General features: G+C 41.8%; 1 pseudogene; it reads right to left on the minus strand.

Moving 5' to 3' along the window:
• Positions 1-1768: 1768 nt before the first annotated feature.
• LOC129031665 (rho-related GTP-binding protein RhoQ-like) lies at positions 1769-4438 on the minus strand (annotated as a pseudogene).
• Positions 4439-10190: the final 5752 nt, after the last annotated feature.

The following is a 10190-nucleotide window of genomic DNA, read 5'->3' on the forward strand; positions in this document are numbered from 1 at the left end:
CAGGCAGGAGTGCAGAGGCGCTATCTTGGCTCACTCTACCTCCCAGGTTCAAGTGATTTTCCTTCCTCAGCTTCCCGAGTAGCTAGGACCACAGGCACGTGCCACCATGCTCGGCTAATTTTTTGTATTTTTAATAGAGACGGGGTTTCACCGTGTTAGCCAGAATGGTCTCGAGCTCCTGACCTCGTGATCCTCCTGCCTCAGCCTCCGAAAGTGCTCGGATTACAGGCGTGAGCCACCACGCCTGGCCCAGAGTGCACTTCTTAAGTAAAGAACTTGTAAGTAGAGTCTGAATCCTGTGGAATATGTCTTCACCCCACTATTCATTTCTTTGTTATTACAGACCAGCTCAGCTAGTGAGCAAGAAACACAAGCACTGAAGCTGGAAGCGTCCCCATCAATTTCTGTGGCTGCAAGCACAGAACCGTAGGAAGTAACACAGCGTTGTCCTACTGATGCTCTCACCTGGGGTCTGCCCTCGTGTCCAGGTGACATAGCTGCCCTTGGTGACCAGAAGCCACTCACCTGGTCCCTGCGTGCCAGCTTGCAGTGAGGACATCTGTCCAGGCACGAGAGCCCACCTTCCATTTTGAGAATTACTGTCAGTACCTCAGTTAGATAAGCTAGGCTTCTGCAATCATACTGAAGTGTAACATCCATACAACAAATTGCACAAATCACAAGCATGTAACTTGGTGAATTTTTACAAAGTGAATATGCCCCAAAAACCAACACCCAGTTCTAGAAATAGAACATTAGCAGCCCCTCAGAAGCCCCTCAGAAGGCTGCTTTCTCCTTTCCTGACACTAGCATTCCTTGACTTTATTCCGCTTTCTAGCACTGTAGGTTAATTTTACTTGTTTTTAAACTTTATGTAAGTGGGATTGTAAATTATATGTTCTGTGCCTGTCTTCTTTTGCTGCACATTAGGAGTCATCCACATTACTGTATCTGGCAACACTTTGTTCATTCCCATAACCTATGATATTTTACTAGATAAATATGCTACACTTTACTTATCCATTGTACTTCTGGTGAATATTTGTGGCATTTCAAAATTTGGGATATTACAAACAATAAAGGAATAAGCATTTTTACATGTCTTTCGGTGGACATATGCAGGCTTTTCGCACACTTTTTAAAAACTGTTTAATAAACACCCTGTTTTGCAAGAAGTTCACATGCCAATTCATGTAGAGTTGCTTGAGTCTGTAACAACTGAATAGAGTTTAATTGTATGATGTCTTGTAATATGTTTCCCTGTTGGTCATTTAGTCATGTGTCAGAAACCACTAGTTGTTTGCTAAAATTCATTCTCCCTTTCCTCTATAGTAATGGGCCTTCCACATTTTAAGCTAGGCCGATGGCTGCCCAGAATAAAGACTACCAATAAAGGTGCAATCATGTTCCTAAGTTCTTAGTGACAGGATGTAGTAGAAATACGGCATGGCAGATTCCAAGATCTTTCCTAAAGGGACACACTTTGCTTTCCTATCTCCCTTCCTCATTGCTGTGTATAAACACATGCTGCCATCTTCCACCTTGGGGTTGTGACTCATACAGTGGCCACAAGACAGAAGGAACCTGGGCCCTGATAAAATCAAGTGTTGTATTTACCTTAGACTGCCTATCCAGGTTTTGACAAGAGCTACAATGGTTTTTCTACCACTCATAACTGAAATAAATTATAACATACAAGTTAGTTTCCAGTTTTTGATATTGTACACTATATAGCAGTGAACATTGTGCAATATATCTTCTTTTTGGAAATGTATAATAGTTTACTGTTGTAATTCGTTTATAACATGTGTTGGACAACTTAGCTAATATGTTAATTGATTTATACAATTCCTTTCAATTTTATCTAAAAATAGCAGACCAAAATTAAATTAAAAAGTTACATAAGATTCCATTTGAGCATACATAAGGCCATGATACTTTAATGTGAACCACCATTTCTTGGAAGAAAGAAGACATCCAAATGTCTGATTCAGAGAAAAAGTTCCTGGCCAGTCATCCAGTAGACTCTCTCCACTCTTCAATGGGAAGGTGATGCTTATATTTTTAAAAATCTCTACAAAGCTCACATACAACAAGACAGTACATCCTAGATTTGTGACTGATATGAGCATTTAAGGCTGTCATTTTCAAGTATAAAAGTTTAGTGTTCCATTACCCAATCTGTGCAGTAGACATAGCTATAAGCTCAAGTCATGTGAATTAACAGAAGCCCACCAAAGACATTTAAAAAATTATAATTTAGGCAACATCAAGTTTAAATGTAGGAAAGGCTAGAAAAAAATGTGTAGATGAGATTGCTTCTGTAAAATGCATTAGGTTGTTCACAATGAAGCTTTGTCTAACACCATTATCTGATGCATGGCATATGCAATAAGGCAGATCCACAGCAGACCAAACAAGGAAGCTGAATTAGGTAATAGAACTAGTAATTAAGATGGTTCACCTCTAACACAGTTCTGCGGCCTGTTCCCCCCAGAGAAAGATTAGAAATGGCTCCAGTGTACCAAATAAACTTCAAAGAAGAACATGAAAATTTTTCTCCAACTTTTTTTTTTTTTTTTTTTTTTTTTTTTTTAAGCAGAGCCTTTCACTTAGGGACCAACTGCTTGTAGATGAAATAAATCAACATTAATTACTTCTAGCCTAATGTATTATGGCTGGAGAAAATGGGTCTCCAGAAGCCGGTATTTTGTTTAACTTACATTCTAGGTGTGTATATAAGTTGTCACTCTATAACTTCTGCTGTGGTTCCAGCATCTATATTTGAAAGGTGGAAGCAGCTGCTCTGTTACAATTTTCATGTAACATGCTTGGATTCTAGGTCTTTCCTCTTTAACACAACTTAAAGAAAGTTTCCTGTGGTTTGGTCAGCATACACACTTCTCATTTCATTTGATGTACACAGCCAAAGTGGGAATTAAAAAAAAATTACCAACTAGTTCAGAGAGCTAAATTGAGTCCAGCATTATGGCAAAGTCTGACCCAAAATTTTATTTTGTAATTTTAGCATGTGTCTCATGCACTTTGGGGAGCATCAAACTAAATCTACAATTGCCAGAAGCCTTGTTACAGTTTAATGCACATTAACTAAAATGTGTACATTTTTAGTGTTCATGATAAATGCAGTTATGACCTTATTACACTTTTGGCATTCTCTAAGAAAGCACATTAAGCTTTAATATAGAAATATTTAGGTTACACTTGTGCTCAAGTAATAATAAAACATTTGTTCTTTTTTGATCTCATACATTCTCTCCTGAGGTATGGCCCAACTCCTGTACGCTTGGAGCGACCTTTGGCTACGTGGTTGGCCTTGTTATTTCACCACTCTGGATATACTGGAATAGAAAGCAACTTACATACAAGAACAACTAACTGGAGCAAAGGGAGATATTTCTTTGTGCAGATTCTGTAAGGGCTGTGCAGAAATGTGTATGGTCAAAGCCAAGCAGTTCCATTTACAGCTCTGTTTTTTATGTAGTTACAACATGATGTGATTGTAGCTTTTTAAACTATGAAACCCCTGAGAGATTGTACCTTCTAGTTGAAATAAAGTATTTATAATAGATTGTGGCTTCAGATGCTGCTTACTGCTTCTTAAACCTTTAAGGAACATTCTTAATAAACTTTATAGAATTCTGAGGACAGGTTTTGTTTTCTTTCAAGTTTTGAACTGCTTCATTACCTATAAAAGGTCTGGGTATAGCTGTAGCATTTCATTTGCTTTCTGAGAGAAATGGACAGTTTCCTTGGCCACTGAAGATGTTTCTCACGGAATTAAACAACAGTTTATACATCTTGATCCTATTCTTTTTTTTACAGTGTGTTTCTTTGGAGTTAAAATGGCTATGATAGCCTCATCAAAAACAGTCTTCAATCCCTTCTGGGTTAAAGCTGAACATTCCACATAGCAGCATGCTCCTATCTCTTTTGCTAGTTTCTGTCCTTATTCCACACATATAGGTTTTTCTTTCATATCATTCAGTCTTGCTAAAGTTTTGGGGTCATCTCGGAGATCAATCTGAGTTCCTATTAATAAAAAGGGTACATTTGGTGCGTATTCCTTAATTTCCGGTACCCATTCCTCTTTCACATTTTGAAATGAGGCTGGATTTACCACCGAGAAGCATATAAGGAAGACGTCGGTCATTGGGTAAGACAAAGGCCTCAGACAGTCATAGTCTTCCTGTCCGGCCGTGTCATAGAGTCCTAGGAGGTACTGCTTGCCCCGCACGGTGACGCTGACTGCGTAGTGGTCGAAGACCGTGGGCACCCACTCCTCCGGGAAGGCGTCGCTGGCATAGCTCATGAGTGGGCACGTCTTGCCCATCGCCCCGTCGCCGACCACCACGCACTTAAGCATCAGCGCGCCGGGCCGGTGAGCCATGCTGCTGCCGGCCGGCCGGCCTCCGGGCATGGTCCCCCCGGAGCCCCCGCCCCGGCCCCGGGCTCAGCCCCAGCCCGCCTGGGGGGTCCGCCGCCGTCGCCGCTGCTCTGCGCCGCAGGGCTGCCTCCAGACCGGCCCCATGCAGCGGCTCCCCTCGCCGGAGGGGAGGGGGCGGCGGGCCCGGATCCCTGCCCCGGCCCTGGTCGCCGCGCCCGCCCGCTGCCCACGCCACTCGGCGCCCGCGCCTTCTCCCCGGCCCCGCCTCCCCAGGAGGATCCGCCTGATCATAAGCATTGTGTGTGTGTGTGTGTGTGCGTGTGTGTGTGTGTGTGTGTGTGTGTGTGTGTGTGTGTGTAGTTTCGCTCTCGTTGTCCAGGCTGGAGTGCAATGGCACAATCTCGGCTCACCGCAACCTCCGCCTCCTGGGTTCAAGCGATTCTCCTGCCTTAGCCTCCCAAGTAGCTGGGATTGCAGGCATGCGCCACCACTTCCAGCTAATTTTGTATTTTTAGTAGAGATGGGGTTTCTCCATGTTGGTCAGGCTGATCTCAAACTCCTGACCTCAGGTGATCCGCCCACCTCAGCCTCCCAAAGTGCTGGGATTACAGGCATAAGCCACTGTGCCCAGCCTATCTTTTATCTTTTTATATGTCTATTTTATAGAAAAAAAATTCTACAGGTGGAATTGCTAGGTCAAAAACTAAGAACACTTTTGGCCAGGCACGGTGGCTCACACCTGTAATCCCAGCACTTTGGGAGGCTGAGGCAGGCAGATCACCTTGAGGTCAGGAGTTCGAGACCAGCCTGGCCAACATGGTGAAACCGTCTCTACTAAAAATACAAAAATTAGCCAGGCGTGAGGGTGCGCGCCTATAATCCCAGCTACTGGGGAGGCTGAGGCAGGAGAATCACTTGAACCCGGGAGGCGGAGGTTGTAGTGAGCCGAGATCATGCCATTACACTCCAGCCTGGACAACAAGAGTGAAACTCCATCTCAAACAAACAAAAAAACTAAGGACACTTTATAGATACAGCCCAATATTTGTTCCTCCAAAATTACATTACCACTGACATAAGTGACATTTCTGTCTTAAAGACACTGGGTGTCAAATTGTTAAACCTCTTATATGTAAAAGAAAAACTAACAAAACAAAACAAAAGAACCAATTATCAAACCCTAATTATCTTTTTCACATCTTTGCTGTGGGAAGAAAGTTGAGCAGCTTTTCATTTGAAGAGCCTACTTTTCTTTCTTTTTTTGTGACTTGTCTGTTGAAATGCTTTGCCTACTATTCCATTGCAGAAGCTTTTTATAATGATTTTAATCAATATTTATAATATAGCTTTTCCCTTAATTTTATTTCGATAGCTTTACATTTTGTGATACATAGTAGAGCAAATCTTTTCACATTCTTATCGAATATAAGGTATTCATATACATTTTTCTTCCAAAAGAAATCTGAAGTCAAGCACTGACGTTCCAAAAAAAAACAATAATTTGATTAAAATTTTATTAAACATATTTAGTTTGGAGGAGGCTGAGATAATCAAGATATAAATAATGCTGGATATTCTCATCTAGTCAGATGATGTCTCTCCATTAATTAACTCTTGTAGTCCAAGTAACATTCTGTAGATTTATCTGCATAGGGAATACTCACTTTTTCTAAGTGTGTATCAAGATATTTTAGAATTCTCAATGTGAATAGAAACTTTTTGCTTGTACAAATTCAATTTGATTCAGTTTGATTCATGAGAATTCTTTTGAGTTTCATTTTATCTTTTATCTGTCCTCTTAACTCATTGTTTTTAGTAATTTTTAATTTCATTTTCTGAAAATTATATCAGTGGCTGTGTAATTGATATTTAATTCTAATATGTATATTTTATTTTTCTTGTCATATTGCACTGGGAATAAAACCAGAACAGTACTGAATACTCTCAGTGAAAGTAGTCATGCTTTTCCTCTTACCAACAGAAATTCCTTGAGTAATTCTTTAAGATGTTTAATGTAGAATTCTTTAAAAAATCAAAACCACAATGAGATACCATGTCACGTCAGTTAGAATGGCGATCATTAAAAAGTCAGAAAACAACAGATGCTGGAGAGGATGTGGAGAAATAGGAACACTTTTACACTGTTGGTGAGGCTGTAAATTAGTTCAACCATTGTAGAAGACAGTGTGGCGATTCCTCAAGGATCTAGAACAAGAAATACCATTTGACCCAGCAATCCCATTACTGGGATTATAAGGATTTAAATTTCAAAAGCATTATAAATCATTCTACTATAAAGACACATGCACATGTTTGTTTATTGCAGCACTATTCACAATAGCAAAGACTTGGAACCAACCCAAATGCCCATCAATGATAGACTGGATAAAGAAAATGTGGCACATATACACCCTGGAATACTATGCAGCCATTAAAAAGGATGAGTTCATGTCCTTTACAGGGACATGGATGAAGCTGGAAAGCATCATTCTCAGCAAACTAACACAGGAACAGGAAACCAAATACCGCATGTTCTCACTCATAAGTGGGAGTTGAACAATGAGAACACATGGACACAGGGAGGGGAACATCACACACTGGGGCCTGTCAGGGGGTGGGGGGCTAGGGGAGGGATAGCATTAGGAGAAATACCTAATATAGATGATGGGTTGATAGATGCAGCAAACCACCATGGCACATGTATACCGATGTAACAAACCTGCACATTCTGCACATTTATCCCAGAACTTAAAGTATAATTTTTTAAAAATCAAATTAAGATATGATAAAGTTTTTAGATGTTTGTCTCACTTCAATACTTTTTTTCTTTAGTTTAGCATGTAACCATCCAAAACTAAATCATGCCCCACCTCAGTTAGGCATCTTAGCGTAAGTCCAGTTACTCAGAAGTCTCAGCTTTGCTTCCTCTTCCCCTACAATCCACTTTTAGCATGTAAGCAAGTCCTCTCCTGGTTTTCTTTCCTCCATTCCTACTTCTTAAAGTTTTTACATCTTCACCATGCAGACCACAAAGACCACTAAAAATGAGATAGATAATAGACATGGGCTCCCATTTCTGAGTTCTGGGACCAAAGTTTAATTCAGAAGCTCAGCATAATGCTATTAATTGGTAATGTGTTTAGGCCTTATTGAAAGAGCCTAACATGAGTCTTGAGACAGAAATTGAAAATAATCATACAGGAAAATACTTTAGAACTCAGTAGTCCAGAAAGCTCTATTATAGGCCGGGCACTGGCTTATGCCTGGCTCATGCCTGTAATCCCAGCACTTTGGGTGGCTGAGGCAGGTGGATCATCTGAAGTCAGGAGTTTGAGACCAGCCTGTCAACATGGTGAAACCCCGTCTCTACTAAAAACCCCAAAATCAAGCCCGGCATGGTGGCGTGCGCCTGTAATCCCAGCTACTGCGGAGGCTGAGGCAGGAGAATCACTTGAACCCAGGAGACGGAGGTTGCAGTGAGCTGAGATAGCGCCACGGTACTCAAGCCTAGTCGACAGAGTGAGATTCTGTCAACAAAGAAAGGAAGAAAGAAAGGAAGGAACGAAGGAACGAAGGAAAGAAGGTAGGAAGGAAGAAAAGGAAAGCTCTATTACAGAAAGCAATGTGAATTGGAATTGCTTTATGGTCATAAAGGAAATATTTTGGCCACTCTGAGGGATGTTCCAGGCAATAGTTTCAGTCTTACTCTAGCTATATAACCCTTTCAGGTCAGCAAAAAGGGTCAAAAAACCTGCCAGTGTTCAGAATGAACATGCATTTGAGATTTGTGAGAAGGAGAACTCACATCTAAAGTCTAGAAGAACAGGTCCTAGGTGTTCTGGCCGTAATTCATTTGTTACTGATACCATATGATTGCAGTGACATGCTATGTTGTAAGGGCAATGCTTGCTGCCAAGACACAAAACCTTGTATAAAGCTTTCTGGTTTTGGCCCCTCGTTTAACAAAGATATAATTCTGGTTATTTTCTTTCTTTTGTTTTGTTTTTTTTTTTTTTTTTTTATTCCTCCCAGAGCCTTGCCATTTCTTTCCCCGCCCCCGCTTTTTTTTTTTTTTTTTATTTGGAGTGTCGCTCTATCACCAGGCTGGAGTGCTGTGGTGCGATCTCGGCTCAGAGCAACCTCTGACTCCCTACTTCAAGCGATTCTCCTGCCTCAGCCTCCCGAGTAGCTGGGATTACAGGCACACGCCACCATGCCCAGCTAATTTTTGTATTTTTAGTAGAGACGGGGTTTCACCATGTTGGCCAGGATGGTCTCAATCTCCTGACCTCGGGATCTGTCCGCCTCGGCCTCACAAGGTGCTGGGATTACAGGCGTGAGCCACTGTGCCCGGCGGCCATTTCTTCCTTTAATCTCCAGCTATTTCATCCCAAGATGGTCAAGACAATTTTTTTATTTTTTATTTTTATTTTTTTTGAGACGGAGTCTCGCTGTCGCCCGCTGGAGTGCAGTGGCGCGATCTCGGCTCACTGCAAGCTCCGCCTCCTGAGTTCACGCCATTCTCCTGTCTCAACCTCTGGAGTAGCTGGGACTACAGGCGCCTGCCACCGCGCCCGGCTAATTTTTTTGTATTTTTAGTAGAAACGGGGTTTCACCGTGTTAGCCAGGATGATGTCGATCTCCTGACCTCGTGATCCGCCCGCCTCGGCCTCTCAAAGGGCTGGGATTACAGGCGTGAGCCACCGCGCCTGGCCAAGATTGCAAGAGGACAGGAAGTAACACTTTGTCCTCTAATTTATCTCATAGGTCAAACTTTACTTCTTTCTTTTTTCTAAGAAGTACCACTAGAATATAATCCTAAAATTTAATGGTTGAGAGAGACTTGACTATAGAATTTGCTTTCTGTTGATGTTATGGGGGCTTCCTTCTAACTCAGATGAATTTACTCTGAAAATGGCAAATGGTTCCCCCATCTACCCAAGGATGGAAGAATAAGTTATAAGTTGCATTCACTTGCTGAAGATAACTTAAGTATTTAGAATTGCAATGATGTGCTGAACTCAAATAGTTGAAACAAGTAACTTCTGGCGCAGCAGGTACTTATGTCAGCAATTGGCTTGTTCCTTGACGCCAATGTTTTGGCTTTGTTTGGTGAACTGGTGGTTGACTTGATCCTTACTTGCTATTCAGACTGCCCCTGATCTTTCTGAGAGCCAGAACCATCTGGATGGCTCATTTGACATTGGTCAGAAAGGTCCTTAATCTTTAAATACACCAGTTCAAGCACAGAGTCATAAGATGAGATGGGAAGATGAAAGGTGGCTCACTTTGGGAGGCTGAAGTGGGTGGACAGCTTGAGCCCAGGAGTTCAAGACCAGCCTGGGCAACATGGGGAAACCTCATCTCTATGAAAAACCACAAAAAATTACCCAGACTTTGTGGTGCATGCCTGTATTCCCAGCTACCCAGGAGGCTGAGGTGAGAGGATCTGAGCCTGGAAGGTCGAGGCATCAGTGAGCTGTGGTTGCATCACTGCACTACAGCCTGGGCAACAGAGTGAGACCCCGTCTTAAAAAAAAAAAAAGACTAACAAAACAAAAAAAAATTCAAATAGGCTCCTCCAAGGATCAACCATTTTTTTACAAGGAGTAAGGAGACTTCCACATCTTGGCAGTACTTGAAGACGGTGGGAAATTATCATGTCACATTCTGTTACAGTTTGGGGACTACTCCAAATGAAATTTCTTAATGCAACACTTTCACAAGAAAAGATAATGTGCTACTAGTGCTACCATTATATGAGTGAGAGAAGGGGAGTGATTAA

Source organism: Pongo pygmaeus, chromosome 11 (genome assembly GCF_028885625.2).
Source record: "Pongo pygmaeus isolate AG05252 chromosome 11, NHGRI_mPonPyg2-v2.0_pri, whole genome shotgun sequence".
NCBI classification, from domain to species: Eukaryota; Metazoa; Chordata; class Mammalia; order Primates; family Hominidae; genus Pongo; species Pongo pygmaeus.